The sequence below is a fragment of the Mus caroli genome, unplaced genomic scaffold (genome assembly GCF_978045245.1).
Source record: "Mus caroli unplaced genomic scaffold, Mus_caroli_1 scaffold_2, whole genome shotgun sequence".
NCBI lineage: Eukaryota > Metazoa > Chordata > Mammalia > Rodentia > Muridae > Mus > Mus caroli.
Genome location: NW_028227257.1, coordinates 78374881 through 78396863, shown reverse-complemented (window position 1 = coordinate 78396863; position 21983 = coordinate 78374881). Strand labels below are relative to the sequence as shown.

At 44.5% G+C, this 21983-nt stretch overlaps 1 pseudogene; it reads right to left on the bottom strand.

Annotated features, from left to right (window-relative positions):
- Positions 1–18779: 18779 nt before the first annotated feature.
- Positions 18780–19300, bottom strand: LOC110290277 (large ribosomal subunit protein eL21 pseudogene; annotated as a pseudogene).
- Between the last annotated feature and the right edge of the window lie 2683 nt (positions 19301–21983).

Here is a 21983-nt window from a genome sequence, read left to right as displayed (position 1 = left end):
CATCTGCGGTGGGTGTTAATGGAAGTGGACGTGAACAGGGGAAAGAAGTACTGCAGGCAGCAGAGCTGGGACGGAGGCAACTGCAAGTGAAATATCGCAGCTCCTGGGATCTCCATCATAATCATTAACTCTATTAGCCTCCGAGCTATTCTTCTGCCATCTCTCCTAGATCGAGCTTGGCTCAAATAAAAAATGGATGCTTTAACTTCAAATGAAAATATATTCCTTTGCTGCTTTTTAAACTCCATTTATGTTAAAATGATGGCCAGCAGGTAGTAATTTATAACTGGGGGCTCACTGCAGTGCAGGAGACTAGTCCTGAGCAGCTCCAGTGGGAGAGCAAGGGACTCTGGACCCAAGAAGGGATGGTGCCTCTGGACTGCAAAGCTGCTGGCAGGCAGATGGAAGGATGCTGCCCGAAGGGAGGTGGAAGGCAACACAAGAAACTGAGCATCCTTGCCTGGAGGAGGGGATAGTGAACACAGAGGGGCTTCCTATTTCCACAAAGAGATGGGTCCAGTTCCCTCTGTGATGCAGCCCTAATTTAGAATGCACCAGCTTCCTCAGTTTCAGCCTTTGGCTGAAAACCATTTTGTGCCTCCTGTGGTAATATCAGCGATTGTGACAACGGTATGAACTGGCTGCTACCTGCAGTTTCTCTGTATCCAAAGTCCTGACTGGGCTGGAGGAAGCCAAAGAACTTTGTCTCTCAAGTTTGTCTCCTTGTGTCTCCTTTCTGCTTCCAACACAAGTGTCTTTTTCTTTGTTTTATTTTAAATGATCTATTTATTTTTGCTTTGTATGTATTGGTGTTTTGTATTGGTGTTTTATATGTATTTGGGGTTATAAGTATGCCTGCTGCCTATATGAAGGAGTTGGACCCCTAGAACTGGAGTTAGAGACAGCTATGAGCTGCCATGTGGGTACTGGAAATTGAATCAGGGTCCTCTGGAAGAGCAGTCAGTGTTCTTAACTGTCAAGAACACTGTTTTATTTATTTTTAAAATCATGTACCCATCCTCTGTCTCCTTCTCTCCATGTCTCTGTCTCTGTCTGTCTCTGTCTGTCTGTCTCTGTCTCTGTCTCTGTCTCTGTCTCTCTCTCTCTCTCTCTCTCTCTGTGCCACAAGGAGTTGGATCTCTTGTTCACTAAGTGGCTCTCAGGGATTGAACATGGGCCATCAGCCTTGTTGGCAGGTGTCTTTACCTGCTGAGCCGCCTCATAGGTTCAGTTGTGAAGTTCCATAACCAGCCCTTTTCCCTCATGAATCAGCAGTCCAATGACTTTCCCAGAGTTCTGAGGAGCTTGTCACCTCACCCCACCCTCTTCACGTGGCCTCTTCTTTCCTCTCCTTGCTTCTTTGTAGGAAAAAGGAGAAATTTCCCTTTCCCATCCTATAGAACCTATTCACATTGCCCACCCTTCTTTCTCAGCTTCTAATCCAGCTTGCTCCAGGTATAGAATTGGGGAGCCCAAGAGAGATTTTCTGGTGGACAAAATTTAATATTTTCAGTGTGTTCACTACCTACCAGAGGATGCTGAGAGCCTTTCTACTCATTTCATCTTTTAATCCTGCTTCTTATTCCCATATAATTGATGGGAAAATAGGGGAGCTAGGCTTGGCTTCCAAGATTGCTACTATGGGACAAAGGAGTTACTCATCTATAGTTACATTATTCACAATGCTGGCTGAGCATCTCTAATCCGAAAATCCCAAATTCAAAGTGCTACAAAGCCTCAGACATTTTGAGTACAGACATGACATCATAGATGAAAAATTCCACACCTGACCTCATGTGATGGGAGGCAGTCAAAACACAGGTGCAGTAAGACCATTGCATAAGTTGCCTTCAGGCTAAGCATAGGAGTGTTCATATATATGAACATTCACATGTGAATTTTGTGTTTAGGCTGGGGCTGTGGTGGGAATTCCCACGACATCTCATGATAGATTTATTCACATGTTCCAAAATCCACAGTGTTCAACATCTGAAGCAAATATATTTTGGATAAAGGGTACAGAATGCAGCCTGTATGTTGCAGGATTCTGGGGCTCAGAAGCTCCCCACTGCCTCCTCCAAACTTGTCTGTCGTTGGTACTTTGCACTCTGAATCTCTTCTCCAGGGCTACTCACAGGTAGATGAGCTACAAGGAAGGTGGGATCCTAGGATTTCCAGCTTATGAGTGGGTTCAGAATGGTTGACTAAGAAAGCAGATAGACTGATAGCCGTGAGGATAGCCACATCTCTGTCTTGGATCCACATTGATCTTGGCAAGGATGGGACTGGCTGTCAGGTCTCCTGTGGTTTTGACCTCTGCTCCCCTAGTGCCAACTCTGAGTTGTCACAGAAAAGGTGTCCCAGTGGGCTTGGGCCATGTTTGTTATGACACCGAGACTGGCTCTGGAGTATCTCCAGCTGCCTTTCATCTCTCCAAAGAAAAAAGAAAGAGAGAAACCATAGAGGCCATTTCCTGCTGCGATTAAAGACTGGCTAAGAGTCTAGGGACACCTGATCTAAGCAATAGCAGAAGCATGGCTGGGGAATTATTATGATGGTATATTCATATGGTTCTCATATGGTATGTTAATATCTATTCATATTAAAGGGATTCTAGCCAGCCCAAGCAAGGCAAACATGGCTCTGGCAGGTCTTACCTTTCTCCCTGATTCTCTCTCCTTTGTTAAAAGCCATTAGATTACATTCCTAAAGCTAGCCTCTAAGGTCTATTCCCTTATTTGGCCATCTCCTCCTCTGGAGGCTGACTATCAAAGTATTGAAGTCTAGCAATCAAAAGCTCTCACCTCCACTGGCCACTATAATTAACATGCCCAATTAAAATTAAACACTTCTTCCTAACACAGGATTTCCCCTTTTACCTTTATAAACTGTCATTTTCCAATGGGCCATCTCCTCTCTATCCAGAGGTAGTCCTTTGTCCCTCAGGACAGAATTTTTCCCCCTCCCTTGTTCCTTTCCCCTTCTCCCTGTCTTCTACATTGTGTCTTTGTCTCTTGTTCCCTGCCCTTTGTCTTTCTGGGGCAAATAAATCTCCTTTGTGCGGAGAAGTTGGTCTTGGAGTATCCTGTTCCCTTTACATATAATTCACGGTCAGCTTTGCTAATCTGGCTGAAGTTTCAACCTGCCAAGGTAGGGTAACAAGGCAAGGTGAGTGACTACTTCTGATGAGGAGAAAGACAGCCTTCAAAGAGACGTGAGCCAAGTCTTGGGCTCATGGTTAGCTCCCAGCAATCCTGAAACAGGAGTGCATTTCACCTGACTCCTACCTCAGTGGATCACATGATGACTCCCGGACCCCCACTCCAGCCCCCAGGGGATTTGCTCATTGCTGCTCACATCTGCACCCTCTGTCACCTTCTCAGGGTTTCCATGGCCTCAAATCCTTACTGTTATCCACAAGCCAACTACATGTGTATGGTTCATGTGTGTACAACCTCCACAAACATGCCAGTAAATGAGGACAGAAAAAGAAACCTGAGAATCACTTCTTTTTCACTTGAACATTCCAAGCCCCACTCCCATTTGATAAACTCTCTGTCTTGCTTTTTAGGAAAGTGTGTGTGTGTGTGTGTGTGTAAGTGTGTGTGTGTAAGTGTATGTGTGCAAGTGTGTGTGTGTGTGCGTGTGTGTAAGTGTGTGTGTGTGAGTGTGTGTGTGTGTGTGTGTGTGTGTGTGAGAGAGAGTGTGTGTGTGTGTGTGTGTGTGTGTTGGGAGATGACGCTGAGGAAAGAGAACATGACTACTTTGAAATCATTTTCTCTGTCTTCCTTTTTCTGTTGGTTACCCTAAGAACTAATCAAAGCAGCCAGAGAGACAAAGACAACTTATTTTCTGAGTGTAATAAAAAGAGAGAAGAAAGAAGGAGAGGAAGAAACAAAAGAAACAAAATATAAAATGACCTGGAGATGCTCAAGAGGGAACGGTAAAATGCTTCCTTCATTTTCCTGTCGCCATACTGGATACTCTTTGCTCCCACCAGATGAAAGCAAGCCCACATATGCTCTGCTCTGTGGCCTTTCCCCTTTAGAGGGCTATGGGGTTGGGGGCAATGGTGGAACTCATCATGGTTGTATAGAAGCTACAAACCTGCCTGGATGACACAGGAGTTTTCCCATCTTTGTTTTCTCCTTTCCAAAAGGAGACATTCTTGCTTTTATACAGGAGAGACATTCTTGCTTTTATATTGGCTCCAGAATATAGTGTTTTTTTTAAAGATTTATTTATTTATTATATGTAAGTACACTGTAGCTGTCTTCAGACACACTAGAAGAGAGTGTCAAATCTCATTACAGATGGTTGTGAGCCACCATGTGGTTGTTGGGATTTGAACTCAGGACCTCTGGAGAAACAGTCAAAGCTCTTAACCACTGAGCCATCTCTCCAGCCCACAGAATATAGTGGTTTTAATCAGTATTAAAAGCCCCACACCCAGCTGCATAGACAACTGTTACACTTTAACTGTATACATTTTCATTGTATTTCATAGAGCATTATGCACACACGTAGGGTGTGTGTGTGTGTACACTTTGAACACGTGCCTGTGTGTACAAGGTACAGGCACCACACTGGCATCGACCACAAGCGATTGCATTGTGGAAGAATCAGAGCCAATAGGCACAGACAAGTGCCGTGTTGCGTAAGCATCTGAAAGCAGGAATTATTATTGCTGTGTGTGCTTTTAGTTTTTAGATGGGCTCTCACTAAATAGCCCAGGCTAGCCTTGAACTCAAGGATCCTTCTTCCTCAGCTCTCTGAATGCTTAGGTTATAGATGCTGCCATTGTCATGGAGGCTTTCTATCAAGGGTGTGGCCCTAAGATATCCCAGTTTACCATTCATTTATGCTTTTACATTCCAGGGAGGAGAAATCTGATTGGTTCTCTTGGAGACAAAGATTCCAGCCTTTGACAAGTGTCAGAGCAGGTATTGTTAAGGGGGAGCTCTGCATGGGTACACCACCATTCCCCATGTCTCACTCCCCACTATTTTGTGTTTTTTTTGATTTTCAAGAAACTATAGCCTTGCTGGGCGTGGTGGCAGAGGCAGAGGCAGGCAGATCTCTGAGTTCGAGGCCAGCCTGTTCTACAGAGTGAGTTCCAGCGCAGCAAGGGCTACACAGAAAAACCCTGTCTCGAAACACCCCCCCCCCAAAAAAAAGAAAAAACGGAACCAAAAAACCCCAAAAAAACCCAAAAAAAGAAAACAAAGAAAAGAAAAGAAAAGAAAAGAAAACTATAGCCTTGTGTTCTTTTGATAATAATAAGGAAAGCTCTCTGAGAGTGAATAAAGCAGGCGGAGCTCAACTGTAAGATCTCAACAAAAAGCATTTGGTTATCTTCTATGGGGAGCCAATAAAACTCGCCACCAAGCAGCGTGATCCATCATTCATTTGCTGTGTACTACATGACAGAGTGACACATCGCCTTGGGTTTGAGTAAATGGTGATGGCGTTCCTTCTGCCCTGCAACAGCAACGACACTTTGGATTTCCAGCAGTTACCAGATCCAGCATTTCCATACATTTGCCTAGTTCTGACTGACAGATTAATAAAGGCCGCAGTTTGAGACCATGGTTTGGGCAAAGAAAAGTAAACAGGAGTAGCCATTTTTTCGATAGCTAGCTGGGTTTCATATTGCTAAACATACAGAAAGTGTGAGGAAGATTGCAGTTGGGGGACAAGGGCAGGCCAAGGAGAGCAAATGTCCCATTACCCCCAGGGCAGGATGATTTAAGGATTGCCTGGACTAAGCTCAAAGGCAGACTGCATTTTCTCTGCTGCCTGTTTGTGTTTCCCAGGAAAGAGGAGCCCAGCCAGGGCTGGAGAGGCTGAAGAAGGAGTGAGAAACTAAGAAGTGGGAGCCTGGCCATCTGGGAGGGACTGGGGATGCTTTCACCCTTCCCAGTGCTTCCTGGCAACGTCTGCCCACAGAGGACTTGCCTGGAGGCCTCTCCTTCTCAGCCAGAGTCCTTCCCAGGGTCAGTAAATCCTACTACTATCTGTCCAACTCATTCCTTGTGATTTGTTTTGTTTGTGGGGGGGTGGGGTGGGGGGTCGGGTGGGGTGGAGAATGAAGTTGTGTTGCTGGCAAATGGTGAGAAACTGTGTGTGAGGGCAGAGGCATAGCCATCTCTGATAACTGCGATAGCTGACTGTCAATCAAATGTGTAGGGCTTACTACATGTAAAGCAGCTGGTGTCTCCTTACAAGGGCTCTTGGGTGAAGTTATGGCCCCTATGTACAGAAGAGCAAGCAAGATTCAGAGAGCTTAGGTGAATGCCTCAGGTTGGCATGACTCTACAGAGGGACAACCAGGTGCCAAACTGGGACGGGACATTTCCAGGCTAACCATACTAACCTCTGCATTTTGGAAAGCCAGTACACAATGATCTAAAATCTTGCATCTCTGGGACACATCTCTGGGACCTATCACAGAGCTGCAGTGTTAAATCTTATAGAGTGAGAATTAGGGCATCCCTTCTGCTTGCCTAAAAGCTGTATTAATCCTGTGACAGCAATGCTGTGGTTTGGATCTGAAATGTCCCTCTAAAGTCCATGTGCTGAGGGCTCTTAAAGGGTGCCTGCATCTCACTCATAAGGTAGCCTGATGCTATGTTTATAACTGAGTGAGGTCCTGAGAGGTGGTGGGCACTATGGAACAAAGGCTCACAGTGGAGGAAATAAGTGTCAGGGGCACACTCTTGGGGCCACTCTTGTCCCAACTCTCCCCTCTCTTCTTCTCTTGTCTGACACCTTTCTGTTACATCTGCTCCCAGCCACAGCATTTTGCTTTTCTAGGGCCCAGAAACATGCATTCATGACCAAAACCTTTGAAACCAAGAGCAAAAATAAAACTTTCCCCCTTTAAGTTGATTTTCCCAAAGATTCTGTCACAGTGACAGAAAGCTGATTAAAAAGCAGAATTTTAGGTTAAGCCTTTGAGTCTATTCTCTTTTTATTGCTAAATATAAAATTTTGGTTAATTTTTGGAAAATTTTCCTATGTGAAGTCTGTTGTTAACATGTGGTGGCGGCGGCAGGGCATGCCTTTAATCCCAGCACTCGGGAGGCAGAGGGAGACAGATTTCTGAGATCAAGGCCAGCCTGGTCTACAAGGTGAGTTCCAGGATAGCCAGGGCTATACAGAGAAACCCTGTCTTGAAAACAAAAACAAAAACAAAAAAACCCCAAAACCCAAAACCCAAAACCAAAAACCAAACAAAAAAACCCCACATGTGGTCAGGAGACCAAAGTTCTGTGAACAGCCTATAGTCTATAACTATGTGCTCAGAAAGGAGAGGAGGAATCTTTCTAATACCTATGTGGAAAAAAGAAATCCTTCCTCTCATCCCTCCTGGTCCCCTCTCTCTCCCTCTGTCTGTCTGTTTTTTAGATACTGAATTTACTAAGTAGCCAAGGATGTCCTTGAACCCCCAGCCTCCTGCACATACCTTCCAAGAGCAGGGATTACAGGAGCATGCCCCCATGTGCTGTGTAGGCAGTGCTGGGGACTGAGCCCCGGGCTTAGTGCATGTTCGTAGAGGTGCATGCCGTTGGACAGCATCCTCAGCCTCAGCCTCAGGGTGTCCTCTTCTCTGGAGGCACTGAAGCAGGACAGCAGGTTGACTGGCTTTCTTAGAATTAAAGATCATGTGAAGTGTGTGCTAACTGCCTCTGGCCATAACGGGAATAAAAATGACATTGCTTCAGATGGTGCCACGCACTAATTAAAGCAGCAGAGACAGGAACAACAGAAATACAACAGTAACACAAATGAGAGTCCTGGGCTTCGGCTCACTCCCCTAGCAGGACGGTTGAATTTAAATTTCCATTATTTTGAGTGAATGGGGCCCCTAGGAATCATATAGGGATGGTATTTTATGTGATTTCAGGAAAGTCTCTCTTGTAGCAAGAGAGCTTTTATGAAACTCTGCTGTGCATTGTCAAAAAATAAAAGTACCAAATACACACATTTCCAGGAAAAAAGTCCAGGCAGATACATACCTAAATTCTAATAGCAGATTACAGAGGAAGGCTTTAAAGAGAAAGGACATTTTTTTTTCTAAAAAAAAAATATTTCTAGAGTCATTACATTTTTATATGTAGTAGATTATTTATTTATTTATTTATTTATTTATTTATTTATTTATTTATTATATGTAAGTACAATGTAGTTGTCTTTAGACACACCAGAACAAGACGTCAGAGCTCATTAGGGATGGTTGTGAGCCACCATGTGGTTGTTGGGATTTGAACTCAGGACCTCTGGAAGAGCAGTCAGTGCTCTTAACTGCTAAGCCATCTCTTCAGCCCCCAATAGTAGATATTTAGAAAAAAACACTTTTTAAAAGCATCTATCACTTATATATAATGAAATGTTTCATTGTGACATTTTCACACATTCACATGTATTTCAATCATACTTACAATCTAGCTATCCTCTCTTGATTCTTTCTTTCGCCTACCAGTCTTCTTCCTCTTGCCAACCAGTACTTCTTCTACGTGTGTGTGTGTGTGTCCAAATGAGTATTACCAGAGTGTGGTTTGTGGGTGAGAATTTGTGGGTGAGAAACATGAGTTCCTTACCAGTACCTATACCACTGTAGAAAATGTCTTGCCCTCCACCATCAATCTTTAATTATATAAACCCCTAGATAGGGGCAGACCCATGAGCATCTCCCTCTTTCAAGACAGGGTGTTGATGAGCCTGATCTTAGAGGGATTTTGGCACCACCTCCTTTTGAGCAGACAGGACCAATTGATAGCTTGCCTCTGGAATAGTTTGTGCTTCACTGCCCTAGATCATCATCACTGCCCTAGATCATCAGAAGGAGACAATGACTCCTAAGAAGCAGGATGGTGGGTGTAGCTCAACAGGTAGAGTGCTTGCCTAGATGCTGTGACCCCCTCAGATTCCCAGCTCTGCACAAAGCCTACATGTGGCTCACATCTATCATCTTAGCGTTCTGGAGGTAGAAATAGAAAGATCAGAAGTTCAAGGCCACTCTTGACCGCAGAGTGAGTTCAAGGGCAGCCTGAGAAACAGGAGATCCTGTAAGAACTCCTGCTCACATTACCCTTCACAAAAAATATTAAGAAGCTGCCCTACTGGAGGATATGAGCCTTGGTAATAGCTGCAGAGAGAAATGAAAGCAGAAGGTGTGAGCCTACGTGAAAGACATGGCTCCAGGTATCACCTGATTTGACATAGTGACCACGCTATGGCCTGAGAGTAGCCCAGTGGCTGATTCTGGACCATAGAGGGACCCAAAGAATCCAAGATTTGGCTATTTAGATACTGAAACAATACTACAATGGATTAGACTACTCACAGGAATCATGTTGGGAGAAGAAAAAGACTGAAGTCTGTTGGCAGCTGTAGTAGAGCCTGTGTCTGGAAAGGAGACATCTCACAGTTCTGACATCTTGTCAGATTTCCTTGAAGGAGAGAATGAAGCAGAGACAACAGTGATGGGAGGGCCACACCTTGACAAGGGCTGCTCAGTGATGCATGCCCCTTGTCCTCTATTTAAACCTGAGCCTCATGTTAGAACCTCAAAGATGGACCCAGGGAAAGGAGGGGGTCACTGGGCCTCTCTGATCCTCATACCAGCGTGACCACATTGAATAAATCTCTCTCTCTCTCTCTGATTTCACTATTACCTGTCTGTTTAACTGGACCATGAGGGCAGGCCAAACCTAGTTTGAGTGGCCAGAGCCCAGACTCTAACAACTCTAGAACAATCTCATTGGTTCCTCTCCAAACGGCAGATAGTAGATATTTATATTGTGTCAGCAATTATAGCACAGTCGCCTTCATCAAACTCCCATTATTCTTGGAAGAGTCTAACGCTGGGATTACCACTCTTCCACAGATCTTTTCTGCTTCCAGGACCCACCCTTGTGCAGTAGAGAGCTTCTATAAAGCTCCAGCAACAACAGCATCGAAATCAAATGTTACCGGTATCTGCTATTGGGGTGGTGCAGGCCTGGAGGGGAGGATGGGTGACTTCTTTGGCGCCCACCTTAAACTCCCACAGCTATGCCCAACCAGGGACTGGGATTTCAGTAACATTTCCCCTGTCTGCTCAGTGCCCCTAAAAGGCAGCCTGCCTCCCACAGTCCTCAGGGAGAGCTTTTATCAGAGGAGCAACTGTTGACTCAGGCTTTGTTTGCTTGCATTTAATAAATGCAGGCTCTTAGCTTAATAGGCCAGTTATTGTGCATCATCAAAATGGCAAATTAATTGCTAAGGTCTGTGCTTGAGATATACCAGAGGTGTAACCAAGTTAGCCTCTTGCTACTAATGTGCACTATGCATTGTATTTCTTGCCAGTTGGTATTTAGCTCAAGTAACTATGTTGCTAAACCAGAGCCAGTTAAGTGGAAGTGAAGAATGAGTGTGGGAAGGTGAGGGGGTTGGATCAGTCAGTGCAGAGATAGACTCACTTACTAGACACACCCACCTGCCAGCATGCCAGTGAGGGCTCAGGAAGCCTGGCTGGATTAACAATAGTTCATCATCCAGGGACAGAGCCAGTTATCATCCTTGCTTCAAGTACCTTCCCTTTGGTTATAAACTTATAGCCATGATGTCAATGACAGCCACTGTTCTCTGTGCTCATGGTGGTGTGACAGGTGCTTTGAGTGAGTAATCTCCAGTTCTGATTTGCAGAGGAGAAGCTGGCCGGGAGTTGTCAAATAGTCTGCCCAAGGTCATGGATATGGGTTAACTGGCAGAGCTGGGTTTCAAAGGTAGAACATTGAGTGCTAAGGCTATTGTCTCTCCAGTTACAGAGACCCTGAAGCCCTGAGCATGGAAGTTTGGGACAATACAAAGGAAGGAGCTGCCCTCGCCTTCTTGGATTGCTGGCTGATAACCAGAGAAGCTTGCTTTACTCCCACATTAAGCCCTGGGCTTGTTCCATCATACTTCTCCTTGCGTGCAGCTCCTCATGGCTGCCGAGGAGAGGCATCCTGCCCTATGTCTGTGAATTCACTGCTTTCTGCATCCCTGTGTATCCAGCAGGAGGGCTTAGCATCACACTGATGAGAACGAACAAATTCCCAAGGACAACAAAAATAAGTCCTACCCTGTGTTCTGCACCCTCTGACAAACCCCCTGTTCTACTTTGTGAACCTATCTAAAACCCCTCAGTTACAGGATTTTGTATTTACCTGAGACCCAGCAGCCAGTTGAGAAACCCAAAGACATGAACAGGACTAACTGTTCCAGATGGCCTGATCATGGGGCTGAGTGGCCAGGTTACATGTTTCAAATCAACCAGTGGGTAGAACAGAGACTGTTGGGAAACTAGCAGTCCATTTGTGTCATTCATCGCGTATTCTTGTTTGGCTCCTTAGGCCCAATGATGATGTAAAGGGTCTGTGATGTCATATGAAATGTCTTAGAGGCCCAGGACCAGTATAGGAGGAAGCATTCCTAGAGTCCCCAGGAAGGTCCCAGTGTTAGCACTGGAAGTCCTGTGTTTGGAAACTTCCTTAACTTCTTTTGGGTGCCCACCTTCCAGACAGTGTGTATCCGTTCTAAGTACCCACTGTGTGCCAGGGGTGGGAGAACAGCAGAGGGCAAAGGCAAGTTCCTGTGCTCCAGGGCCTCTTTCAGCAATAGCAGATCATTCACTCAAGCCTGCAAGCTATGACTTCTAAGGAACCTGAAACTGCGGGTTACTAGGAAGCTTGCTGCTGAAGCCAGGTGCTGGCCTTAAGGAAAGCTATGCAGTAGAAGTCTGTTCTAGTCAGGGTGATTAGAAAAAGCCTACATGGGGCTCACAGGGAACAGAGGTCTTAAGGAAGAAGAGGGCAGACACTCAAGGGAAGATTCTGGGGGAGAGGTCAGGTTGTTGGAGCTGAAGGGCCAAACGCAAGGCCCTGATGTGGGAACAAATAGGCAGGCTCTGGGGATGGGGCCATAAGGAAGGTTAATGTAGGATTGTGTAGGGAAAGGGGGAGAGAAAACAGGAAGGGAGGAATGGGTAGAGAAGCATGTAGGGTCTCTGATGGTGGAGTGTCTTGATATCTGCACCAGGTCTGCCTTTGGGGAATACCACTCTCAGAAAAGGAATGGCGGTCCAGAGGAGTTGGGTAGGATTGGAGAATGTGCTCCACAGGATTGAGTAGGGAACGCCTGTTATGATCAGAATGTGATGTTTGCCATAACTTCCTGAGTTTGAGCAGTTGGTCCTCAGCTGGGGGTACTCTTCTGGGGAGGCGGTCAAACTTTTTGATCATGGGATCCAGCTGGCAGAAGCAGGGCTGAGGAGGAGAGTGTGAGGGTTATGGGCCACCTCAGCTCCTGATCCTCAGGTCTCAGCTTTCTGATGGCTGATAGGTTGTAACCAACAGTCTCAAGCTACCATTGCCACAGCTAGGAGAATGACTGGTACAACGCCTTTCCCAACACACTGGCCCATGTCCCCTGAACCCTGTGCTAGAGAATATTCTTTCTCTTTTAAGTTGGGGGAGGGAGTAGTGTTCCATCATAGCCAAGAGAAATAAAGCCAATGTTCATGTCATACAGTCCCTCACACTCTCATGGCCTTGAGTTGTGTGGTCTTTGTAAGTGGACAGCTGTCACACTTGCAGGGATGACCCATCACCTACTGTATCATTCAGTGGCTATGGTGAGGCTCAGCACAAATTGTTCTCTTTATGGCCATCTTTTTAGCATTCAAGTACAAGAAGAAAATGGCTAAGCAAGCAGAAAAGTTCTGTATTCTTTGATCCATCCATCTTCTTGTATGATTTCTCATTGGGGAACTCACTGGAACTGCTCCTCTCCCCAATCAGGAGATGGATGGAGATGGGAAGTCAAGCGTTCTTCCCTTCATTGCCATCAGAAATCTTGTAGCATCTGACAGACCGAGACAGATTGCCTCTCACTCAGTCAGGCCTGCATTGCAGACAGGGTCCAGCTTGAAGGCCCCAAGCTCCGTTTCAATGTTGTTATTGGCTACGTGATTGAAGAGGACGTCAGCGGCTGTCAACTTGGCCTTCATGGGACTATTAGAGAGTGGCAAATGATAAAATGTAGTTTGTTTTCAACAAGATTCCCTTTCTGTCCTCCATGATCAAATCCAAAACATACCATAAAAAAATGGATGCCTGTCCCTACTCGTAGGGCTCAGGAATTGTTAGATGTGAGTGAAGAGCTGGGCATTGATCTCCAGTGAGGAATGGGATGTTGCTTTTGCTGAGGATGATGTTTGTGTTAGACAATGCCTCCTCCCCGACATGCACACAATAAATCCTGTGAATATGGCACGTCCTATAAACAAGGAAATGTCAGGTGGCAGGTAGATTCAAGGAGGCCAACCAGTGGCTTCTAAAACAGGGAGAGTGAGGTAGCATGGTGGCTTGGGACTTGAGTCCCAGCAGTTGATAGGCAGAGCCAGGTAGGGTTAAGGACAGCCTGTTCCACCTAGCAAGCTCCAGGATAGCCAGAGATAATCTGTCTCAAACCAAACAAACACACCAATGACTACCCCCCAATGGGCATGGTGGCATGATGCTAATGTCCATAATGTCCACACTGGGGAGACACAGGAAGGAAGATTGCTAGCCAGTTAGTGCAACTTATTTGGGTGAGCGCCAGTCCACTGAGGGACCCTGTCTAAAAAGAAAAAAAAAGTGGGCAGTTTCTGACACAGAGACTGGCCTCTGGCCTGCACATACATATCATGTGTGAGAGCACACACAGGCACCCACATTTCTGTCTGTATAACACATGCTCACTTTACCATACACATTCAATAAATAAATCAGGGAGACTATCCCAGCATATCCAGGTGGACCCAATGGACCTAGTGGGGTCAGTAAATATGGAGGTGGGGAGATTTAAAAGTTGGATTCCCTGGGAAAGTTTTTGTCACCACTGGTTTTAAAGATTGAAGGAGCTCATAAGTCAAGAATTGTGTTCAGCCTCTAGCAGGCAAAACCGCAAAGGATACAGATGAATGGTTAGAGCCTTCAGGCTGGAGCCCTGCCGATACTCTCAGCTCAGGCCCAGAAAACAAACAAACAAACAAATAAACAAATAAATAAATGAAGAGTGGGGCTGAGGAGACAGTGGGAAGTTAGCTTAGTCAGCAAAGTGCTTTGCCACACATGATGGGGACCTGGGCTCCATTCTCAGAACATGATGGGGACCTGGGCTCCATTCTCAGAACCCATGGAAAAAGGCCAGAGAGATTAGCAAAGTGCTAATCTCGGTTCTGGGGAGACAGGGACAGGCGGTTTCCTGTCATTTGCACTGATGGCTTGTAGAAGGATGGGATCATCAGTTTGTTTCACTTCAAGCTACAGGTTTGTGGCATTGGACTATAACAGTGATGTCAAACAAAAACTACATTTTGTTAGATTATTGACCACTTAAAAAGCCAATGTTTTCCTTTGCTACATATGCAGCTGGAGCCATGGGTCCCTCCATGTATACTCTTTGGTTGGTGGTTTAGTCCTTGGGAGCTCTGGAACGTCCGGTTAGTTGATACTGTTGTTCTTCCTACAGGGTTGCAAACCCCTTCAGCTCCTTCAGTTTTTCCTCTAACTCCTTCATTGGGGTTCCCTGGGGCTCAGTCTGATTCTTGATTGTATCTGCATCTGTATTGGTCAGGCTCCGGCAAAGCCTCTCAGAGGACAGCTATATCAGGCTCCTGTCAGCAAGCACTTCTTGGCATCAGCAATAGTGTCTGCGTTTGGTGTCTGCAGATGGGATGGATCCCTAGGTGGGGCAGTCTCTGAATGGCCTTTTCTTCAGTCTCTGCTCCACACTTTGTCCCTGCATTTCCTTTAGACAGGAGCAATTCTAGGTTAATATTTTTGAGATGGGTGGATTGCCTTATCTGGCATCAATGGGAGGGGAGGCCCTTGGCCCTGTATATATGTAAACAGATGTACATGTGGGTTTAGCCTAACATGTGGAAAGGAGAACAAAAAAGAATACATATTGGGTGATGAGGAGAATGGAATTCACGTAATAGGCACATGAGTCACTAAGGAGGATATAACGATAATAGGTTTTCTAACGCTGTTATTGATTTTTCTTTTTTGTAGTGAATAAATGCATGAAAATACAATCAATAGTAAAAGTGCAAAATCCAATGTGATACTCCATAGTCTCAGAATGGCTATTCTAATATATACCAGTTCATTAAGATGTATAGATTGGGACTAATTAATCTCACTGTGTATCTTTAAAATGAAGTTTAAATATATATTTTTATAGTATGTAATATAAATATACTAATAAATATACACAATATAGAAATACATATTAAATTAAGTTTAAATATATATGTTTAAATATATAAGTTTAAATATATAATTATATAATATTTATAGGTTTATATAACAATATAAATATATATTTAAACTTTATTGTAGAGAGACACATTGATATATATATATATGTGTGTGTGTGTGTGTGTATCACACATACACACATACATACACACACATAAACACACATGTGCACTCTTTAGGGTGAGGATTTTTATTCCGCTCCTCCTATCCCATAGGAAACTCCTTGAAAGCTATTTTCCAACCAGAACGAGTCATCTGTCTGGTGAGTCTGGAAAACATCTCTGAGCATGCTGTCATGGGCTTGTTCTATTTGCTAAGGATTTTGTGGGCTAGTGATCTGGTCAGGACTTAGTTGGTGTCATCTGTCTCTGTGCCGTGTGGTGTTAGCTCAGTTCAACTGTGTGTTTGCGGTCAGTGGATTGTCAATCAGGTGTAGGTTGATTCTGCGCCATGGCACTCATAAGTCCGGCAGTTGCCAAGGTTTTAGCTGAGGCACTGCGATATTTCTCCTTGTGCCTTTTTCACTGGAATAACAGTTTAAACTTCCTCACTTGGTGGATGGGTTCCAGAGGAAGAATGCAGTGGACCCTTGACTCAGCCTTGCCACAGAAGTTGAATAACACTATTTGATGCTTTCTATTGGTCCAGGCGAGTCACAAGGCAACAGTGGTAAAGAACTGGGAACTATATTCCTTTATGTGAGCATGAGTAGGTCCCCACAACAGGAGTGGGAAGAATCCACAGCTAATGTTTTCAAGCTCTGGCCTCAGTGATTCCTTTTCTTTGGCTGTATGACCTGAAGCTGGTAAACTCTTTTTTTCTTCTGTTCTGGCCCCTTTCCTATAGTGATGTCACTAGGGCCCAAGGTCTGTCTCTGAAGGGAAGAGCCTTGAATATGTCCAGCTGCTGTGATCATGGAGAGATTGCTGAGTGTAGTTCAGAGAGGAAGGACTGAGAAACTAATCAATGGTACAGATTAGTTTCCAGTCACAGAAGAACGCTACCAGGGCCTTGGTCTCATTCCTGGGTGCATTTCCCCATTGTTTTATACCTTAGAGGAGAGAAAGCCATAAATAATGAAAACCTCACAAATTGGACAATGACTTGAAGGAGTTAGAGAAATAAGGAAGAGCACCAGGCCAGGGGATTATTCTGAAAGCAACGTCACAGTCTCTACCACAAGAGAAGGGGCTAGATGCACACTAGAAATGTTCCCACTATCCTTGTGGACCAGCTCTACAGAGCCTAACTACTAGAATGCTGGAAAAGTGCTGACGGATTCTGGGAAGCACTTATTGCTTTTGCATTGATATTCTGCTTCTGTCTTCCTCTACTATCGCCGATTCTTGGACAGCTCTCTGGAGATGGTGATGGGATGTGGCAATAAGGTGGCATCTGAGCATTTAGATATTGCAGTTCCTTCTAGATCATCTTTTCCACAGGCAGCCAAAGGAGGATGCAGTACACACACACACATGCATAAACACGCTTTGATACAGTTGATGGTGGGGCACAGATGTGAAGGCTACTGTGAATGGTGAGCCCAATTCAGTCATTTTGTAATCCTGAAATACTCTCTTTCTATGACAACAGCAGAGGGAACTGAGAGAATTTCATAGCAGCTCTTATTTTGTAGCATTTATAAAGAACATTCATCCTTCCCATGTAGCTTTGGGATTCACTCAGCCATCAGAAAACATTGTGCTCTGCAGACTGAAGTAAAGGATGGACTTTGGTCTTCTGTGTTTGCAAATTCCTCACTTTGAAACTTTTGGAAGTTTTTTCTTCACTTTTTTTCACCTCCATTTCTTCTCTAAAAATGAGCAGATGATACTCATTACATGACACCTCAGAGAATTGTATCATATACATTTCAATGTCTATACCTATCATGTTGCAGACACATATTGTGGTGGCCATATGGCATCAAGAACTGACTAAGGGGAACTGTGATTTAAACCCTTACACAGGTTTGTGCAGTAGCTAGGCCAACCAAAAATAGCTAGGCAGGAAGAGATGGGATCAAAGCTATGTGTTTTGAAGGATGTGTTTTTCTTCATGTGTTAAGTACAATAGTAAGAGACAGTATTAGACCAATGTGTGGCTTTCAGAAAAATCTTTTTAAAAAATTTAAATATCTATCTATCTATCTATCTATCTATCTATCTATCTATCTATCTATCTAATGTGTATGGTTGTTTTATCTGCATATATGTTTGTGTACCACATGAGTGCCTGGCACCCACATTGGTCAGAAAAATGTTGGATTCCCTGGAACTAGAACTACAGATGGCTGTGAACTACCATGTGAATTGAACCAGGATTCTATGTAAGAGCAGTAAGTGCTTTTAACCACTGAACCATCTTTCCAACCCCCTCAGATAAGTCTTAAAGACAAAAAAAAAAAAAAAAAAATAGATCTGGTGTCAAAGCCATGGCTTGTGGTGACAGGGTTTGGTAATAGGAGGTGGAGGTAGAGTAAGATGGGCATAGGATCAGCAGAGGTGTGCCATACTATAAGAAGGTGATCTATACTGCTTGTAAGTTGTGCCATGGTCACTGCAGAGGCCCAGTGTTTGTTCCTATTGTTTCCCCTCTGGTCTTTCTCATTGATTTGACAAGCGTGGTTCTGTTGAAAGCATCAGCTCTAGGACTTCTTAATGTGTTCTAGCATGACAGGTATATCAAATGGCAAAAAGCAAGATCCCAGTTCACCCTTCCAGCTGAGCTCCTCCGGTGGCCAGTGAATAGCCAGGAAAAAACAACATCACAGCTTAGCTCTTCCCTCCACCAGCCAAAGTCCCCAGTGCCTCTCCAGCTTTCTATAGCCCAACATAGCATTAGAGTGAGAAGGAATCCAAACTGTCTTTCTAAAAACCAGTCCTTGTATTTCTGGCTCCCTTGTTATTATCGTGATGTCTCCTTAGGGACAGTGAGCCACATGCTGAGAGTAACTAACTGGCATCACTGGAGCTCTTCTGACTTTCTCTGTCCCAGTAGGGTCAGGGAGGAATGAGTCTACTCTCCAGGAGTGTCAAGAAAAGCTTCCTTGTCTCAATCCAGTCAGTGTCAGTGCCAAGGCAGGCCCAAGCTTTACACAGTGCAGCTTAGATGTGCAAAACGCCTGAAAGGAATTTCATTTATTTTAATAATCATGCCCTGTTCTCTGAAATACTACCTTTCCCACCCCAGGAGAGTAAAAAACATATGCAAGATGAGGCTACTAAAGGAGAACACACTCCCAGTTCAAAATTGTCCCCGTGGGTAAGTATGCTAACTCTCTGCTGTCAAATGCTTTTTCTTTTCTTTTCTTTTCTTTTCTTTTCTTTTCTTTTCTTTTCTTTTCTTTTCTTTTCTTTTCTTTTCTTTTCTTTTCTTTTGTTTCTTTTCTTTTCTTTTCTTTTTTTGTCCTGGTACTGGTATTTTATTTCTTTGTGTACATTAGGCCATGAATTTGTATGGAATGGGCTCCAACAGCTCAGGCTTTTTTCCGTTAGTCCTCACAAAGTGTGCTTCTCTGGGTGGCACAGGCTGGCGCTTCAGCTGCACCCAGGTGCCCTTCTCTTTGGCTTCCTTTTTCTTCTGGTCGTTCTCCTTCAACCGCTTCAGGAAGCTGTCCCTGCTCTTTGAGTGCTTGATGTGCTCAATCCGCACATTGATCCTCTTGGCCAGAATTTTGCCCTTAACCTGCTTGTTGACAACGATGCCCACGGCATGCTGGGTGACATTGTAGACTCTTCCGGTTTTGCCGTGGTAGCACTTATGGGGCATTCCTTTTTGAACAGTGCCCATTCCCTTGATGTCTACAATATCACCCTTCTTGTAGATTCGCATGTATGTGGCCAAAGGAACAAGGCCATGTTTCCTAAAAGGCCTAGAGAACATATACCGGGTGCCTCTCCTCTTTCCCTTTGTGTTCGTCATTTTGGCGAGTTACTGGAAGATGGCTGCGGCGGCCGAAAGGGAAATGCTTTTTCTTATAAGAGGTTGTTCTCCACTCTTTTAGGAGATGGTGGAGCTGTAGGCATGCTTGAGAGAAAGGGGAGAAGCCTTTTGTCTCTCTGGGGTCCTTTGGGTCACTGCTCTCTGGGGGCTCGTTCTAGTCACACAGCCTTCCCTGCATCTGTGAGTCTTCTCCCAAGCCGTGGAATGGAAGCTCAGGAATCTCTCAGCTGATTCCAGCCATCCTGGGATTATCTGCTGGCAATGGTTCATCAAGACAAGACCACATCCTGAAACAGCTCCCACTGCCTGGCCAGACCCCACTGTGGCCTCTGCTGTGGAGTTTCTTCGTCTATGCTTAGAGAGCCCTCATAGGCAGGCTTTTAACTTCCTTGTTCTCACCTACCTCCACCATCTCTTTCACTAGCTCCTCAGCACTTTCTAGATCTCTGTGCTCAGAGGAGCCCAGGAGAGACATGGTTTGGAGCCATATAAGCTCTCTCAGGCCTCATCTACACAGGAACTTCTTCCTACTCTGCCTGGTGACACTCATACCCAATGCTCACAGCACCCTTTGGACGTACATATTTCTTCCACAGACTTGGGGCTCTTCCAGGCTGTGTTAGTTATGGCTTGCTTCTTATTTGTTTGTTCAAGACAATGTTTTTCTGTGTAACAGCCTTGGCTATCCTGGAACTTTCTTTGTAGACCAGGCTTGTCTTGAACCCACAGAGAACTGAGTTCTGGGATTAAAGAATATCTGTGGCCTTTTAACATTTCACAATGTCCCTGTGTTTGCTCACACCCAGCCCACACTCTGGATTTCAGGTGAATGGGGAGTAGAATCAAGAGGCAGTGTCTCGCTTGTTCATCGTCTCACCTCCCACACCCTTAGCATCTCCTCACTCCCTGGAAGCACTTTCTGCCATTCCCACTAACTCAGGTGGGCTGCCCACATTTCTTTCTTATAGAGTGAGTACTCTTTGATTTTGGCCTTTGTCTTTTGGATCCAAATGATCTATAGAGAAGGAAAGAAGACCAGACAGCCATCTATAATTGTATACCCCAATATTGGCACAGACCAATAAACCATGTCGTGACTTATATGACATTGAAGGGTTATGATGCCTTTTGTGGATTTGAGACCAAGAAGACAGAGAATCTTCTGCTATAACCTAGAAGAAGGCTTAGATGAGGGAAGGGACTTGCCCAAGTAATTACACTCCTAATTAGTAGAAGGGACCCAGAGATCTCTCTGCTGCCACTCTAGCTTCCTTTTGCCAGTTAATATAGATCCTAAAGCACAATAAAGACATACAGGGAATGAACTGCAACAGTAGCAGCCTGAGGACAGCTGCTATGGATGAGGAGGAGACCAATTTATCAACTCTTCAGTTGATTTCTTCCAAGTAAATGCAGAAGTTATGTGTTCTATATTCTATATACTACGCATATCTATCTATCTATCTATCTATCTATCTATCTATCTATCTATCTATCTATCTATCTATCTATCTATCTATCATCTATCATCTATCTATCTATCATCTATCTATCTATCTATCTATCAATCATCTATCTATCTATCTATCTATCTATCTATCTATCTATCTATCTATCTATCTATCTTTTGTGTTCCTGCATGTCTTTTAGTGTTTCATATATTTTAAAAACCATGATTATATAAAGACTTGTTGAGTTCAAAATCTAATGGAGGACCTGAGCAAGCTAGAGATTGGGGTAGGGCTGCAATTTAAGCCTACACTTAGTCTCCTGGCAGAAAAGAGTCCGCAACATTATGGAGGGTAATCTAAGTTACTCAAAATCTATCTCACCTAAACTTCTCTCCCTCTCTCCCTCTCTCCCCCTCTCCCCTTCTCTCCCTCTCCCTCTTTCCCTCCCTCCCTCTCTCTATCTCTTCCTCCCTCCCTCCCTCCCTCCCTCTCTCCCTCTCTCTCACACACAAACACACACAAACACACACACCACAAACAAATACACTGCCATATAAAGAGATTTTCATATCTTTATAGGGCAAGTCATGGTGGTAGATACCTTTAATTCTAGCTGTCAAGAAGCAAAGGCAAACAGATCTCTGTGAGTTTGAGGCTTGCCTAGTCTGCATATCTAGTTCCAGGACAACTAGAGCTACAGAGAGATCCTGCTTCAAAAAAAAAAAATAATCACAGAAACCTTCAGAATAATCTACCAAGTATCTGGACATGGAGCCGCAGACAGACACTAAAATGAACTATCATAGGAACTTAAGAAGCTTCACTGTAGACTGGGAAGTGGTTTCCGAAAAGGATCCACCACCCCATCTCATGAGCTGAATTTTCTGAAGCTAAAGATTTCATCTGGATTCAGTTTTGAAATGGCTAATGCCCACCACCAGACATTCCCTTAAGGAAGTAGAGATGGCAAAGGATGCTAAGCAAGGAACAAGTGGCAGACGTTTCCAACTGCTTTGCTTAGACCACGCACAACATTGAGGAAAGCTAAATGCGCATTTCTGAATGACAGAAGCCAGTCTGCAATGGCTTCATATTGTGTGATCCCACCTGCATGGCTTTCTGGAAGACACAAAGATATGAAGACCATGACAAAAGTGGTGGTTGTCAGGGGTGAGCATAGAGGAAGGGCCCATATGCAGGAGACTCACGAAGAAGCAAAAATATTCTTTTGTTGTTGTTGTTGTTGTTG